The sequence below is a fragment of the Lissotriton helveticus genome, chromosome 11, assembly GCF_964261635.1.
Source record: "Lissotriton helveticus chromosome 11, aLisHel1.1, whole genome shotgun sequence".
In the NCBI taxonomy this organism is placed as follows: domain Eukaryota; kingdom Metazoa; phylum Chordata; class Amphibia; order Caudata; family Salamandridae; genus Lissotriton; species Lissotriton helveticus.
In genome coordinates, this window is record NC_136072.1 from 1,093,083,913 (window position 1) to 1,093,102,518 (window position 18,606).

Sequence of the window (18,606 nt, forward strand, 5' to 3'; positions counted from 1 at the left end):
CGCCGGGTTGAGACGTGCTCTGTCCTAGCATCATCTGGACTGTCACCGTCTCTTTTTTTCTTTCGGCTCACCACGGCGGCCATATTAACAGGAAAAATGGCGCCCGGATGTTATATTTCTTTAGCCACTGCTTGATTAATGTTTGACAGTCAGCACATAGCCTTATTAGCTGGAATCTAAGGGGCCAACTTACTGAAAGTTGGATTCAACCAGTGCTTAATTTGTAGAAGAATAAGACCTGGTGCTCAAAACTCTGCCCAGAAGCCTGCGTTTAACACAAGTGCACCAAATTCCAAGGCTTCATACTCTGGAATAATACATGTTAATACATTAAGGAAACTTTTAAAAGTGCAACATTACCCGGAGGTGTCCTGGAGCTCGGTAATCGTCTACCAGATAGTACTCCATGCCCTTTAAAATATATGCCAACAGTGTGCACCCAGGACTCTTCTGTCAAATACCCACTGATGGTCTAACACTGTCCCTGGTCTCCTGATTGACCCTCCCCTGACTTCCCACACCCTGATAATCCCACGCCCTGTGACCTGATGTGGCCCTCCACCTGGAAATTATCACATATTCAGTGCACATGGCACATGTCAGTAGGATCCTCCCTGGAATCGGCGATGATATTTGAAATATGGGACAATTTAATGGAATAGTCAGATTTTGACTGGAAGGATGAACTGCTTTTAGACATGAATTGTATATTGCATTGGTATGACATGTTGCTACAACTGGTGTGTTCACGAGGCTGACTGCCATCCGAATTGGATTTACTGCAAGTAGGGCATGTATGCCCTTCATACTTACCTTTGCATAGGAGAAGACCTCTTGGAATCGATTCGCTTTTGAGGCCAAAAACGTGCACGCATTGCATTGCTTTCAATGTAACGCCTGCAAGTTTGGCGTTTACCTTGCGGGAGCGAGCTTTGAAACCATCTGTTTGTAATTAACTTTCAAACAGATGGTGCTCTTGGTCGCTCCCGCAAGGGAAACGCTGTGTGTGCTCTCGGCTGCACTCCACCCACCACTCCCCCCTCAGCGTCTACAGGTGCGCAGAGACCATCATATGTTTTTTAATAATCTCACGCCGTACCCGCTTTCACTTTCATAGAAGCAGGTGCGCTGTCCCAGACATCACCAGCCGCCTCACTCCCTCGTTTTTATTCTGAGCGCGGAGATTTCAAAATATACAGTAAATCTGTCCGTGGGAGACCTGTTGGACGAGGTCAGTCTGTTTTACTACAGGAAGAAGATTTAGTTAACAACATGAGCCATTCCCTAGAGCAGACAGTAGTGATGGGAAACCGAAAAGTCGTAGGTGTGCTCGCTCTTCAGTCCTGAAAACACTTTCTCCAGGATGCTTTCCAGGTGCCCGCGAGCCTCCAGCCCTGGTGTAAACATGCAGGGCACATGTCACTGCGGTGCAGTCACGGGAACGGAGCATTGCATTGCAGTGGCCGCATCCAGGTACCTGCTGCTGCCTGTTGACGTGGGCTGGGCTGGTAGCGCTTGGGGAGCACTGAGGTCGTGCCGAGGCCCGGGGCCAGGCCGTGCCATATCTCCTCTCTCTCTCTCTCTCGCACGCGCACACACACCCTTCATGCATGAAGGGCACCTGCCATTGCCAGGTGGCTGTCTCTCTCCACCAGCGACCCTGCCATCTTGCATGCTGCAGAGCGGTGGAGGCGGCGGATCAGCTGCTGCGGGGGAGGAGGGCAGGTCTGATCCCGGCTCAGTGGTGGATCACCGTGGCCCTGGCGGCTCTAGAGGTGATCCCGGTAGAGGCTGAGTGGGGAGTAGCAGAGAGGAGGGGTGAGCACTGGGAGCCTGCCGTGGGTTATATGGGGTTCAGCCTCCCTGGAGCGTGGCCTAGGCATGGCAGGCTGTGGGTACGGCGGGAGCCGCCGGGCCACGGGCCATGTGACGTGCCCTTGGGAGTGGTGCGCTGTCACCTGCCAGGAGGAAAATCTGCAGAACCAGCGGGACTGCTGCAGTTTTCACAGTATTACTCCATCTGGGGAGTTTAGAAGGAGTCAAACTATTTGCCTATCGCCTTTCTGTTGTTCTTGAACGTTGCAATTGCAGCGTATTATTACCTTGTTTATTATATTTAATGTACAGAATTGGAAAGGGTGGCAGATAAAGCCTGTGTTACTGCCATTTAACCTTGTGCGCCACTCGCCCCATTTACTTTCAGTAAGTGTTCAACTCCCGCGCCATCCTCCCTGCAACAGTTAGCACCTTCACCCGGGATACTTTCTTCACGTTAATGAGAGTTGGAGTTGTGGCTGTTATTTGTTTTTTTTTTTTTTTGGGCAAATGTATAAACTAAACGTCACTGTTCCCAATCTCAGCGTCCCTACTGACAGCAACCGATACCCCATCCTGTGAATCATATGCACTTAAACCTCTTTGGCCGATACCCACTACAGACTGCTCCAGGTCACCCTTTGACTAAGTGACCATCGACTGCAACGCTAGACAAATGCTGGTTTTCACTAAGTTTATTTCTCCTGAAACATTGGCATGTTGCTGCATGAGGCAGGCGCGGCTAGGGTGGCCATCAGAGTGTCACTAAGTGAAAATAATGTATAGTTACTGCAGGAGCTCTGGATACACATCAATTTTACATGCTCATATTTAGGACAAACCATCTGGTTAATGTTCATAAACCATTGTTACAAGTAACTAAGTAGAGTGGAGCTGGAACAATTTTCGGAGTGGGAGTGTGCTGCCATCAGTGTTACATCCCTGAAGTCCAGGGCTGGCCTTGGGCATTAGCTAGCTGGGCCCAGGACCAGGGCAACAATAATCCGAGGGGCGGTGCAGGGAGCTGCCTGACTTAATGTTTTGCAAACACCAGCTCGTCTATCCCACTTGGTTTAATCAGGTCATTTTAAAACTTTTTAATCAGCCCTTAATGTACTTCAGTGTAATTGTGATCACCCTCCTTCCCTCCACCCATCTTCCTGACACCTCCTCCTGTCACATTGCAACAACCCCTCCCCCTTCCTCCCACAACAAGCACCACATTTTCTTTCCCCCCAGGGTGCAGTCCTGGTCAGTCCGATGTAGGGCCTGCCCTGCTGAAGTCACAGGGTTTGTTAAAAATCAAAGCGCTTCACGAAGGACAACATTAGCAAATTAACCACATCCATTCAGCAGGAGAACAGTAGGATTGCAATATGCAGTCAGTGGTGCATTTTGCAGCCCATTGTCCCAAATATAGGAGTAAAGCATGGAGTGGTATGGCACAGTCATGCACAGAGCTCATGTTTGCCATTGATATCTATAATTTGCAACGCTATATGTTTCCAATATTTGACTTGACCTATCTTTGTTAGTCATTTACCCTTTATTTGCTGATTTATTTTGAAACATTTGTAAAATTCATTTACAAGTGTTTCGATTTTGTTGTGTGTTATATTGTATTTGACATACTGCTGCCTTCTCCTTTCACACTCCCTATACCCGTGCAGGATTGCTACTTGGATGCAAAATTCACACATTTTAGATTAAGGAAAGTGGAAAGTAAACGTGAATCTCCATGTTAAGAGAAGAATAAGCAGCAATTTGTCACACATTACCTGAAATTTGACCTCTGCCTTTGGATGCACAGCAAATGCGTCAATATAAATACAAAAGGAAAGGGAAATGTATTGATCATTTGCTATTTGAATTTTGGAAAGGTTGTTCTGGGGGTAGTGCAGCACCTCATGCAGCCCTAGTTTCAGCACTCCTGAAATTAAAAGCATTAACTAAGGACTCAAGAATTCATATTTAGTTGGAATGTATTCTTGAATCAACAAGTACTGTAGGTGCAAAGTAACAAGCATTGGCATAGCCAACAGGTCTCGCCTTTGGGACCTTATAAGTGTTTAGCCATGCAACAGTCAATGTTGGTGCACCAAGGATATTGCACTGGATAACTAAACACTTATAAGGTCCCAAAGGCGAGACCTATTGGCTATGCGAATGCTTGTTAGAATGTTGTGTGGCTTCATGAAATCTCCTGGTTGTCACTAGTGTCATTGAACACATTTGGGGAGGAGAATGCACACCCGTTTTTTGTTTTTTTACTTTTTAGTCACGCTTTAAACAAATGATCCAAGGCTGAAGATTATGGCGTGCAAACCTCGGTGCGTGCTCTGCCCATGCACAACAAAGATATAGAAGCATAACTGTGGTCCGCGACGTGGTTCCACAGTCCAAGGTGCACAGCCCCTGAAAGGGGGCCCTTGGGCCCTTGCAATCCAAAATAACTGGGACAAGAGTGTATAATGAACTGGTAATGTGTAAACGAAAAGATGATGTGAATCATATTTTGGATTGCAAGGGCCGAAGGTCCCCCTTTCTGAGGCTGTGCACCTCGGACTGTGAAACCACGTGGGCCACAGTTATGCTTATGTAATTAGTGGCTGCATGCCTTACTTACTAGATGAGAAGGGACCAGCCAAGTCTTGAGGAATCTTCGGAAGTGGAGGTGGGTGATGAGTTTACTTTATTACTCGGGTCACAGCTGTGTTCTAAAGCTTGGGGGGGCTGTATTGAAGAAGTTACACAGACATACAAATATTTCAATACCTGTAAGCGGTAACTAGAGGTGCTACTCTTCACCGGAGTACCCTTGACAGATAGGTTTGAAGCTTGTCTTGCAGGGAGATTGGGCTTACAGAGTGCACCAGGGCGTGATTCAGGGGCTTAAAAAATTATCTGTCTGGCTACACGGCATCAGTGAAGGGCCGGTTTGATGGGGTCTCATGTTCAAGGTGCAGATGTTTACTAAAGGAATAGTTCTGCCAGTGAAGCACAAGGGCAACAATGGACTGGACTCATTGAGTGACCCTGAAGAAAAGGAAAATGTAACTCTGACTCCTGAGTGGGTTAAATGAGGAATTAATGAACTTGTTTATCTGGTTTAGGACAAAAGCCAAATAACCCTGAACTTAGGAGGACACCAGAAACAAGGCAATGTTAATGAGCATCTCCACTGGGAACACATGAGGTACATCATACTCTAGACCACGGGTCTTCAAACTGTGGGGCTCGACACCCAGGGGGGCCGTGGAGCGATGGAATGGGGGTCGCGCCTTCACAGTCACACTTCTGCCCCCCCTCTTTCCCCATACTGTGTCTCAGACCAGGCTGCTGCAGTGCAACTCGAGCTGCTGGGGGCTCAGCTGGGCAGTGTCTGGAGTATTATCTTCGGCACGCCTGAGTTTTTCACAGGTCTTTAAAGACCGTTTGCATATTTACATGCCTATGTAAACTGGTTACAGAGGCTTAGTTTTTTCCTGGTTCCTGTACACCCTGGGTCCCCACTCTGCCTATTCCTTACATTTGTATTTTACAATTACTGCTGTAGTGTGAGAATGCATTTCATGAAAAGGAATATAAAGTAGGGTTGCCAAAAGAAAAATGCCTGCCTGTTTTGTTTAAAGAGCCTGCAAAGACCCCCTCTTGACACCTGTGAGGTGTGTTTCTTGCAGCAATATCACTGCTGCACCCGTTCTCTTGATATTCTGCAAAACTATCCGTTTCTTTATTTTGTCCCCTAGACCCCTCACATTCCATGTTAGCAGTGAGAGAGTAGACCGCATTGTATCAGTGGCCCTCAAAGGTTCAGTCCGCCTTGTACTTTCGGATGACATTCCCGCCACTCCCACCCTTACCGACGCCATCAGTTAGGATAAAATAAAAATCATGCTCCATGAGCCATGCTGCAACATTGCTGTCTGTGTGTGAATACCTAAAAAACAACACTGTTAAAATAAGCATAGAACAATCCCACCCTCCCCGAACCCCTCCCTGCCTCCCTGCCCTGCGGACTCAAAACTGCCCACCACCACAACTGAGCAGAGTGCTTACTACCCAACCCCATGAACAGTACTTGCACGTTTGGGAGCGGGAAGTCCAGGAAGGATAACAGCTCCCCCTGCTCCAGAGTCTGCTTCAGTTATAGTTCCATTGCCAGTATAGCGCCAAGGAGTGTCCGTGTCCTTTTCAGCTCTCCACGTCGTCCAGCCTCTCCTGTGTGTGGTTGCTGTCATCTTGAGGATGCTCATCCTTCTCCGGGCTTACTTGTCTTCCACGAGGTCGTCTGCTTTTAGGTGTTTTACCCTCCTGTCCAGCCACTCTCCATCCCTCTAACCAATCGTGGGCCTCCTCCGGTGACTCGAAGAACCATGTCTTGCCGTCCGCTACAACACGCAATTTAGCTGGGAATAACATGGAGTACGGCAGTTCACAGGCCCTTAGTGCCTTCTTTACCTCCAGGAAGCTTCTACGCCTTGCCGCAACCGCTGCAGTATAGTCTGGAAAGAAGGAGATGACTGAGTTTTGGACGTCCACCCGGCACTCTGTGCGCCCGCTCTACCAAGAAGAAGACGGAGAGGCTTCTCGGTTGCAAGCACGATTTGATAAGTTCTTCAACATACAAGTCCATTGCAGGGCCGCCTTCCGATTCCGGAATCCCCATAATTCGAACGTTGTTGCGACGGGAACATCCTTCCTGGTCGTCGAGCTTTGCCGCCATCTTCCTGTTTTCTTCCTCCAAGCGTGTAACTTTTTTAATTAGGAGCGCGGAGTCCTTTGACAGGGATGTTGTCACACGTTCGACGTCTGTTACTCTATCCGACATTTTGTGGAAGTCAGCGTGTAGGAGACTGATGTCCGATGATATGGCGCCCACCGTCATCTGAACGCTATTTAGGGCCGCCATGATGTCTTCCAGTGTAACCTTGGGTCCCACCGACGCCACTGCATCTTTCTTCGGTTGGTCCGCCTTGCCAGAGAGCGGTGGGAAGTCTTTTGTGTATGCATATTGGTCCAACTTGCTCTGTTGGTTCGTACGTGGTCCCCTACCACTCATGTTGCTGGTGGCTGGAACGCCAATGTTGAGGTCTGCAGGCGCAATTCACTATCTGTTGGTGAAGCGCAAATGTTCAATACAGTGAGGGCTCTGCAGCGTTCGCCTGTATCAGCTATATGTAACAGGTCCTGCACTACTGGGGGTGCAGGGGATCTCAGGATAGTCCGAGACCAGTCTTGCTGGAGTAGTTCTTGCCCTCTGTCGGACTCAATGCCTGGTCAGCGCTGTTTGGCCAGGCAGCATATGTAGCTCCCCACTTCTGGGATTGTCCTCGGGCCTCGGGCAACACACTTTAAGCCTCAGTCGGGGCCCCCACTCTTCCCTCTATGCGGCAGTAAATTGCAGCGGTGTTGGGCTGTGGACCCCTTACCGCCTCTCCGGTTCGCGGGAGTCCCAGCCGTCCGTGTCTGCTCGCTGTTCTGTCCCCGCTGGAGGCGTTGCCGTCGAACCTTCAGGGCGTCCCCTCACGGGCCTCTGTGCACTCCTATGGGCGGCAGCGGACAGCCTGTGTTCCTCTTAGTCCCTCCGTCACTCCGGACCTGTCTCCTCGTCTCCCGCCTTCTCGCAGCTTGTCGGGCCTACTGCTGACTTCAGGCGGCCCGCACTAATTGAGGCCGCGGCTCCAGTTATTCGCGTAGGCCTTTCCAAACGGAGCTCGTCCCGCGCGGTTCTGGGCACTCCCGGGCTTCGGAGTTGGAGCGGTGGATGGCGCTCCGTCTCCGGTCTGTGTGCAGCGACTCTGGGTGCAATTTAGACGTCGGATTAATTACAGGATGAATGGGGAAGCGATCCTACCCCGGAGCTCCTCTAAGCAGCGGCCATTTCTCTTGGCTGCTAGCCACGCCCCCCCTAAATAGACTTTTAAATAAAAAAGTATGTATGCATTCGTTATGTGACTTTTCTGTCTTTGTTCTCTTTAATTGTCAGTCATTGATCATTGAGGCAGCCATAGAACACAATTAAAAGTGCTTTCTATTTATATTTGCTGTTCGAAGTATGCACAAATAAGTGCTGAAAATACAGCTTTAGGTGACTGCTTATTTTTGTACCGACTAGGCCATCAAAATAATCTGCTGGCAACCCTAACCATATGACTGTAAGTTTGTTGCAGGATCAGCACATTATTTATTTCCTCCACCCTCGATCCCCGATTAATGCTGCAATAGTTTAACTTAGATCTTAAACCCTACGCCGCCGTCAATAACATGCTGAGTTACTTCAAGTGCCTGGGAATGCACCCTGCATTCAGGCAACTTATTCCTCATTCTCGCCCTTCACTTTCACGCTACCCCTGACCTCACAGCGATCATAATGCACTCACACTGATCACCATGCACTCACACCATTCACCCGCTCACCCTGCACTCATAGTGATCACTCTGCGCTCACAATGCACTTGCGCTGTTCACCCTATACCTCACCCTGCAGTCACACGAGTACACTACTCATCCTGCACTCATGTGACACTTCACTCACCTGTCCCCCCCACTGCTCAATATGCAACCCACTCAAATAAGTCCATCAGTAATCTTACATTCATTCGTCCCATTCTGAACTTGCATCCGCACCCAAATTCATACACCACCTCACTCGCCCTGCAGTCACTCCTCTTACCCTACTCTCGCACTGTTGCATCGCTCACTGTGCACTCACATGGGCACTCTTGTCACCCACACAGTGCAAAGGGTTAATGTGCCTGCTAAAAGAATATGTACCATGCAGATCACAAAAATGAGTGTGAGTAAACTATGAGTAGCGCTATGAAAAATGAAATGTCTGTTAGAAAGGTGCTATAGAGAGATGAGGTGCGTTGTTGGTGAGTGGCAGTGAAGGAATTCATGGAGAAGGAAGAAACGGGGGTGGGGCACCGAAAAAGACTGTTGCACCGTGTACGACCAGTGTTAAGACCAGCCCTGGCTGAGAGTGTTAGCCACCCCTCCGAAGTTCTGGTCTAGTGACTCCCCTGCTTTTGCCTATTATTATTATTTACATTTGTAGTGCGCTACTGTTACCAAAAGATGTCCTGGGGCTAATAACCATCTGCTGCCTGTAGCCAAATGAGAAACACAGAGAAGGAGAAGGAGAACAAGCCAAATTGGGTAACCTACAGAGCATCGAGAAAGGTTTTTATATCTTCCTAAAGGATAATAGATTCTTGGTGGAGCGAAGCAAAGGAGGGTGCAAGTGATAGAGATCGTGGGTCACCCGACCAACAATTTCACCATATAGGTTTCGAGCCCATAGATTTCAAATCACCATATACATTGATCAGGTGACCTCATAAACCTACCATCAGCAACCCTGATTCCTTCCTATTGTATTCTAATGCACCCGACTTACCATCCACCGTTACGGGTACCTATAACCACGATAGATCAGGGAGCTAGCTGTGAAGAAAGGTAGACAAAATACAAAACCCAACCTTAAATATCTTTGATATTCATAAAATGACCATGGACAACTGAGAAGTTTTAAAGGTTTTATCTAGAAATCAGTTTCTGAGAGCATTAGGCTTACAGTTAAAAGGCAATCGATAATCAAGATAACAATAAGAACATAACCATAGAGGAACAGTGTCAGGGCAACCATTTATAAGTCTATAAAAAGGTTATAACAAATGTAATATGCTAAATAGATTTTCGGGAATGGATCACGAACTAGAGTTTTCTGTTGGGACAAATTACTGGAAAGTATGGACTGGAAATCCTATACATCTATAGGAGGGGAAAAAGTGGAACACGCTATAGTTCTAGTATCTTAACGCAAAATTAGATTCAGGAGAAATTTATATACCACAGTTATATTTCATAAACGATATGGAGAGAAAATGTTTCCTAAAAGGTAGGGAAACATAGGAACATGCTAAGAAAATATATACTTAATGACTTTCATAATAGGTTGCGGAAAGCATGGAAATTAACATATGCAAAGAAATGTCTTTATTAAAGCAAAGACAGAAATATAGAAGATGCAGTGAAGAGTTTTCGCACTATATTTACCTAGAAAGGTGTGCAGACCAACCCTGGCCACGGATCAGTCAAGGACAGGAAATACCCCAAGGAAGGACATTCATCTATAGGACAGCAGGTGCAGATTGGACACCCCAGGACAGGACAGGAAAACCAGATTAGGATCAGGACAGGACCACCAAGGCACGACCAGCACCCGCAGTTTGGAAGCAACGCCTGCGCTCCACCCTCTCTGCAGCTATCAGTCAGAACCCCGATTGGGTTAGCGAACTCCCCAGCAAAGTGCTCCGCCAGCACTTAAGGTTTAGTAAAACCTTAGAGTCTATGGTCAAATTCGGACAGAGTGCTCCGCAGCGCTCTGTAAATTCAGTCACCTATTGAGTGCGGTGGGTCAGTGACAGGTCAGCTATTCAGACAAGTCGGACAATTTCTCTAGCTGAACCTAGGCTAGATATACTGTTTTTGGGTCAGTGTACCACCCCCAAATGTTGCAAAGTGTCAGAATCCCCAATTTTGATTGGTCCCAAGGTAGGATAGGCTAACACACCAATCAGAACAGACTTCTGTAAGCCTAAATTTACATTCTAGGGATCCGCCTAGCAAGATTGGGGTTCCCACAAAAAGTTTCACAGAATACAATAGAGAAATACAATTGTTACAAATGAAGAACAAATTCTGCTCCATCCTCCTAGGTCAGAGGTGGCTTTCGCAGGAGCATCTTGACTGTGGCTGCCAGCTGGCTGAGTTCCACTGCTCAAGGACATTTCTCCCTGGCTGCGTGTCATGCGCAGAAAGGACCGTCAAAATGGTTCTCGTCACAGTCAGACCCCCCATTTATCGTGGTACATGAAAAGTAAGCGAAAACATAGAAATAAATGAATATACTACATATCATAATTGTGTACTTATGGTTTATCACTATAAAAATATACTATGCGGTTTTATATTAGTGCAATACACAATAACACGAGAGCATCTGCACGAGTTTCACCACGTTAATACATAAGCAGCCATCTTGTGGCTATTACGCATGCGCACCCTTTCCCTCCAGAATTACAACTACGTTACGTCACGTGAGTGTGACTAACGCATGCGCAGAAGCAAAATTCCAAAGCAGCGGCCATTTTTAGAAACGAGAGTTATTAGTTTTAGTAAGACACATAGGCAAGCATCACTAAGATACACGCACATTCAAAAATAAAGGGAAATTAGTACAACATACAAATTTTGTTACCGGGTTATGACAGATTCGAGGTTCATGATTCGAGTAAGTTGCGTAATATGCAAATTCTTGCTCTATCAATCCCCTCTTTGATGATATTTACTATCATCACAAACAAAAAATGGAACCAGATGCCAACTTTTCTCACACCTTATGCATCTCAATCTCTTCCAACAAGCGATTCAATTTCTCTTTCACATCTTTGCTAGGGTGAGAATTTTTCACCTTTTTGTAAATCTGATTATTCATTTCTTCCAATTCAAGCTCATCCACACTTCGTTTCACACCTCTTCTATTCACAGTGTATTTCTTTGTGTGTTTGCGACATTTGCAACAGACAAATATGAGAAAGATTATGAAACCTATCACTCCAATTGGCATCAGTACCTTGAACAATAAACTTCTACCTAAATTAGCAAACCAATGACCTACGTTGGAGAGACCATCGACAAGTCTTTTTCACATATCTTTTGATCTGTACACTTTTGTCCGGTATGTAAGTGCAACAATGTTGCGCCTTCAGCATCCGGCAGACTCCGCCCTCTTTTGCTAATAAGGTGTCCAGCGCAAGTCTGTTCTGCAAAACCATTGATCTGATCGCAACCATTTCGGTATTGACCAGCAGGAATCCATGAGCTGTGTCAGTAGACAACACATCCACTATTGTGGATAATTTGCAAATTCTGTGTGTGTTCAGAACCACTCCCACTCCAGGTATCAGTGCACTAAAAATACTACCCATTATTTCACCTACGCTTTCCCTTTTACTACGCATTAAGCCATTAGTGTTTTCATTGCTTCCAGCAATTTCCTTCACATGGTATATTTTCAGGAAAACAATGCCAAAGTAGCAGCTTCCATACCAGTGATCCGGCAATTTGAAATAAGCCTTGTTTCCACATATATAATAAATTCCGGGAAACACAGGTTCTGACCCATTTTTGAAACCCCAACCTCCAATTACCTTGTAATTGTGCTCACATTGACTGGAACCAATGAAAATGTTCTTATAATAACTAGTCTTCTCGCGATGAAGACAGAGTTTCCCTTTCCTTTCGAAATCCAGCAACAAAGCAGGACCACTCCCACCATTTGAGGTGCTTTCCATGTTTTCAGCCTATTTAGGAGTTTTCTGTCTCTTATCATTTGCCTTTCTTTGGATACTCTCCCTTCTTTTCTCTGCCATGTTTAAAAAAAAATTTTCTTGTTCATGTAATGAACAGGTCAAGTTATCTCTGTGTGCTTCATTTAAGTCTATAGTACCTATTGTCAGGAAGTACTCTCCCATATAACGTGTAACGTCACTTTTAGTATGTACAGGATTCAAATTTCCACGTATGGGAAGTTCAGAAAATATTACGTCAGAGTTAGAGTAATAGTACTGTAACGGTCCTCTTTTGTAAAATAAACTAGCTAAAATGTTACAGGAAATTCCATAGGTCAAAGGTAGGTGATGGTAAGTCACGCCTTCAGCTACAGAAGTAGGTAGCTTCATGCAGACATAGCAGTCTTCTATTTCCATAGTTTCTACATAGTGCACTAAAAGGTTTGCGAAAACATTTAACTGTGTCTGGTTTTTAACTCCATGATAATGTAGTCCTTCCTCATCTGATGCTTCTAAGTCTCGTTTTGTTTGTCTGAGTGCCTTTTCACGTCTTTCTACACTTCGTGTTGTCAGTTCTTCAGTGTCAGTAGTCACAGTCTGAGTTGGGTCAATATTAGTATTTTTGCTCACCATATAAGGAATGAAAACTGTTAGTCCTATCCAAATTATTATCACTATAACTCTGCTACATATACATACTCTGCAGCATGTTTTGCAGCAACTGCGTCTAGGCCTTCCATTCACGTTTGAATCAGACATTTTCGCTCAGAAGAAGTTTTCAACCCCTCTTTGTAACTTTTGCTCAGGTAGCTTACTCTGCGCAAATTCAGGTTAATTCGTCTTCTTCTTCTGTAGACTGATCAGCAATCGGTCCGTCACTTTCGTCAGTTATATCAAGATCTTCAAAATCCTCCAAAATTAAAAATGTCCATTCAGGATCTTGGTATTTTTCGTTCAGTCTTTTTATTCGATCACTCCTTCTTTTGGAGCTTTCTCCAGTTTGTTCTGAAATTCGAGGACTTTTCCTTCTTTCTGCAAGTTTTTCTTCTACTGTTTTTATTCTCAGTCTCAGTCTTTTAATGTATCTTGGTTCGATATGTTTCTTTTTCTTGAGTCTTTTGGTTGGCACTGTGATTTGGCTTTCTTCTAATGCTCTTTTATTATCGTTCGTCTGTGGCACTTCTGCTTTTGTCTCTTCCCTTCCTGTCTGACTAGTCCCAGGTCTTGTATTTATTTCTTCTGCCTGGTTACTAAGCTGGCCTGGTTCAGGTGAATTTTGGGTTTGGCTTTCGAGTGTCTCTGTTTCTGTGTCCTGAACACGTTCTTCTAATTCTATCTGATCCTGTTCAAGCCCTTCGATCTCTTGATTTTCTTCTGCTTGAACATTTACACTAGTTCTAGTCTGACCCTTTTCAATTTCAGGAGTTAGTGGAGGTGTGTCAATCACTTGTTCTGTCCCTGTCTGACCTTTCTCTTCTTCCTCAGATTTGACGTGAATCTCAATGATCTGAGGGTCTTCGCCTGTAACTATTTTTTCCTCTCTATTCCACTCTCTATCTTCTTGGGTTCGCTCTCTTGTTCTGATTGGGTCTTCGGTCAAGTCGATTAAGGGTATCCAATCATCTTGACTGGTGCTCGGTTGTTCGTCATCAGCTACGTCAGGACCAACGTCTGCAGACCCCTCAGCTGGACAACCTTCAGCTCCAGGTTCCTCGTCTGGAATCACTTTCTGTGTATGGCTGGCATGGATCCACTTGGGAACGCCTGCACACTTCACTGCTGTCGTGGTCACCAGTATTATCTGGCGCTTTTCTCCCCACCTCGGTGCAAGGCAACTCGAACGAGTATGCTTCTTGATTCTAACCCAGTCACCAGGAACCAACTTGTGAACTGGAGTTGTCGGGTTGGCGACGGCGTCTTCCCCAATCTGGCGAGAGATAGAACGCACTTGGTCACCCAGTTGCTTGCAGTACTCAAGTACCAAATCATCAGTAATGCTTAACAGTTTGTATCCTGGTACCCATGCTTGTCTCATCACTCTTCCCATCAGGATCTCATGGGGGCTCAGGCCTGTTTTTCGGTCTGGAATACTTCTGAGTCCCATCAGTACAAGAGGCAAGGCAGTTATCCAGTTCATGCCAGTAGAGTCACACATTTTTGCTAATCTCGATTTTATAGTGCCATTTATTTGCTCCACTACTCCAGAAGCCTCTGGACGATATGCACAGTGCAGCTTTTGTGTGATTCCAAATGCTTTACAGAGCTGATCGATTAACTCATTCTGAAAATGTCCGCCTCTATCTGATTCAATATTGACTGGAACCCCGAACCTAGGTATTAATTCTCATAGTAACATCTTGGCTACGGTTATGGCATCATTCTGTTTGGCAGGGTAAGCTTCCACCCATTTTGAAAACAGGCAGACAACGACAAGGACATATCTTTTTCCCTCACAACGAGGCATGGTGATGAAGTCAATCTGTATTCTCACAAAGGGACCTCCTGATTTCCCAATTTTTCCCAGTTCAACTACTGTTCTTTTACCAGCGTTGAACTGCTGACATGTCAAGCACCTCTGGCAGAGTGATTCTGCTACCTTCCTGAACTTCGGATTATACCAGGTCTGCTGAAACACCAGAACCATGGCATCCCTACCAGTATGTGAATTTCCGTGTATCAATCTTGCCATAGAAGCGAGCAGGTGTCTAGGTAACACAGGCATACCATTTGGGCCCACAATGACACCATCCTCACTTCTCGGTCGACAACCAAGTTTTCTCCACCTTTCCTTCTCTTTCGATGGCACTGCATGCTGCCAATCTCTCACCTCATCCCAGGTAGGCACTTCTTCAAACACCATAAGTTGGCAGCTGTTTCCGGTCCCTCCCAGTTTAATATTTATTGACATGCGATCCTTAGCACACTGTTTTGCCACTTGATCAGCAAAATCATTTCCCAAAGATACAGCGTCAAGGCCTTTTTTATGGGCAACACATTTGACCACTGCTAATTCTTTTGGTAATTGGATTGCTTCCAGTAAATTTTGTACAACCCATCCATTTCGAATGGGGGTACCTGATGAAGTCAGGAATTCTCTTTGTAGCCATAATTGGCCAAAGTCATGCACAACCCCATAACAGTACTGACTGTCAGTATACACTGTTATTTTTTTGTCTTTTCCCAATTTGCAAGCTCTTATTAATGCTATCAATTCGGCTACTTGTGCAGACTTTACTCCAAATAAACATGATGCTTCTTTAATGCTGTCTAAGGTGACTACAGCATAAGCAGCGCTTAGTCCTACAAGTTCGTGTCTCATATATGAGCCATCCACAAAGAACTCCTCATCATGGACAGGCAAAGGTGTTTCCTTAATGTCTGGGCGGGGTTTAGTACTGAATTCTGTCAGGTCAATGCAGTCATGCTCGTTCTCTCCTTTATCTTCTACACTCATGGAATCAGGGAGTAGGGTGGCGGGGTTCAGGATATTACACCGGGTAATAACTACATTTGCAGCACCCACGAGAATCCTCTCGTATTTAGTCAGCCGACTAGGGGTGAGATACTGAGTCTTGGTTCGGGTCAGTAAAATTACAACTGTATGTGGAACATACACAGTTACAGGATGTCCCATTACAATGGATTCACTCTGCTCTAAGCTCGTGCAAGTGGCAGCTACTGCTTTCAGACACCCAGGTAATCCAGCAGCCACTGGATCCAAAGTGGCAGAAAAATATGCCACTGGGCGTTTAATCAACCCATGCTCCTGGGTTAAGACTGACAATGCACAATTGTCTCGTGTGTCACAGAACAGGGCAAACTCCTTAGAATAGTCAGGCATGCCTAAAGCAGGGGCTGTACACAGACAATCTCGTAATTTAGTAAATGCTGTTAAGCTTTCATCATCCCATTCAACTGGGTCCTTTGCTCCTTTCTTGGTCATTTTTATCAAAGGCTTTGCCAGGACTGCGAATCCCACAATCCATTGCCTACAGTAACCTACAACTCCAAGGAACATTCTGACTTCTTTCTGAGTGCGGGGTAACTGCATCTTTTGAATTATTCTGACTCTCTCTGAAGTGACTTTTCTGATGCCTTTTTCTATCTGGTGCCCCAGATATTTCACTGACTTTGAACAGAACTGCAATTTTTCAGGGGCCACTTTATGTCCCTTTTCACTTAGGTGATTCAGTAAAGCAATGGTATCAATTACACAATCCCTATGACTTTTGGACGCCACCAAGAGGTCGTCAATATATTGCACCAAAACAGACTTTCCAGGTAAGACTAAAGATTCCAAACATACACGTGACTATTGAAAGCAAATGAGAAAAGAAATTTGCTGTCTGGATGCAATGGGATCGAAAAGAATGCGTGACATAGGTCTATCACAGTGAACCACTCAGCATCCCAAGGAATCTGATACAGGATCACTGCGGGGTTCGGGACAATAGGACAGCAAGGAACAACGATCCTGTTTACCTTTCTCAGGTCCTGCACTACTCTGTACTTGCCACTAGGTTTCTTAATTCCAATTATGGGGGAATTACACGGGCTGCTCATCACTTCATGTATGATGTTTGCTTCTAGCAATTTCTGTATTTCAATGGCAACTCCTGCTCTTACTTCGGCACTCATTCTATAAGGCTTGGTATTGGGGTAAACTGCATTTTCTTTCATGGCTATTTGTATGGGATCTACATTTGCCATTAATCCTACATCCTTTCCAGTAAAGTCCCATACTTCTGGTTTCACGGTCTGTTGAAGTTCTTCAGGTAAGTCCTGTATAGTCATACGTTTAATTTCTAAATCAGGTCTGATTAACATTAACGTATAGTTGCCATCTTCGTCTGGGGTCTGAATTTCGACGCCCTTTGGTGTGCAAAAGATAGTACAGTTCATTTTGCACAACAAATCACGTCCCAGTAAGTTTACTGGACTGGTGTCACAAACGACAAATCTATGCATTTCTTTAAAGTTCCCTATTGTAATCTCCATGGGCTCAGTAACTGGGGTACTAATCAATTGATTAGATACACCTACTACCTGGATTGCTTCTCCCGAGAGGGGTAGGTTTGGAACGTCCGCTGTTCTCACAGTAGAACGGGTAGCACCAGTGTCCAACAGAAAGGTGACATCATTTCCATCAACCTTTCCTTCAATGTATGGCCCTGACTGGTCTACCGGCAAGGAGGCGCCAAGTACACACTCCTCGTCCTCCCCTCTCAGGCCCCGTCAGTATTGGTCGTCACAGAGAAAAGTGTCATTTAATAAATACTGCGAAGTTGCTGCATTTCTGCTCTCATTGCCTCCCCAGATTTCTATGTCGTCACCCTGCGGTGATTTTCCCTTAATATTCAGTTTTGGCGCTCGGGGCACTTGGATTGTTTTTACCTGCTGCTGGGTCTTTCTTGGTTTTTCATTCTGCGTCTGTGGAATTAAATCAGGGGTTTGGGTATTATCATGCTGCAAATATGGACACTCGTCTCGCCAATGTCCAATTTCCCCGCACTGGTGGCAGGGAAATTTCTTTTTAGCGTCTTCTCTGCTCATTTTTACCTTGGGCTTTCCCCCACCCCCAGGGCCTTGATTTTGGGTACTCTTACTTAATTTACTTAATTGCTTTTCCTGCTGTTCTGCGAGCTTTACTTGTGCCCACATCACCTTTTCCTTCAACGCCTTCCGCTTTTCTGCCATTTCATCCTCACAGTACTTTGCGTATTGTAGGACCTCATCGGTTTTCTTAGACTGCCAACAAATTTTATTATCTTTGATCCACTGACAGATTTCGGGTCTTAAACCGTTTATAAACCTGTAAATGAAGTGGGTCATATCCTTCATCTCGATGTTATCTATGCCGCTGTATGTTTTAAACACCTGTAACAGTCTTTCATAAAAGGAGTGCACAGTCTCGTCCCTTTCCTGCGTGGTTCTATCTATCTTGGTCCAATCAGTTTCCTTTGCAGGCACCTTTTGCTTTAGGTGCAGAATCACCTGATCATATTTTTTCATTACTTCGTCAGAGGGTGCTCCTGTGTTAGAATCCCTCGGATATTCCTCACTAGGCCAACCTATGGCAATCTTACACTCGGTCCATAGATCTACAGGAACCACGATATCAAAGAACCCATCCAAATCTTTCCACAGGCATTTCTGTACTTTTACAAACCTTTCCACCTGACTGTACCAGTCCACAGGCTTCTCTCGTAATTTTGGGAAATCATTTGTAAAGGACACAATATCCTGTCTGGACCATGGAACATGCACGTATTTTCCACCTGGTACTTCACGCATAGGACATAACTGTTCTGGTTTATCAGCTTCTTTTAGAACGAACTGAGGAGTCACTTGTTTAGATCTAGCCTCCTCTTTCTTTTTGGCCCACCTGGCTTTCCACCTGTCCACATCTCCCCATTTCTTTAATACTGTCAAT

At 45.4% G+C, this 18,606-nt stretch overlaps 1 protein-coding gene across 1 annotated transcript in view; it reads left to right on the plus strand.

The window, feature by feature from the left end:
• LOC144790939 (serotransferrin-2-like) overlaps positions 1-18,606 on the plus strand; it is a 293,556-nt gene that overhangs the window by 78,524 nt on the left and 196,426 nt on the right. The gene's annotated exons all lie outside the window — the stretch shown is intronic.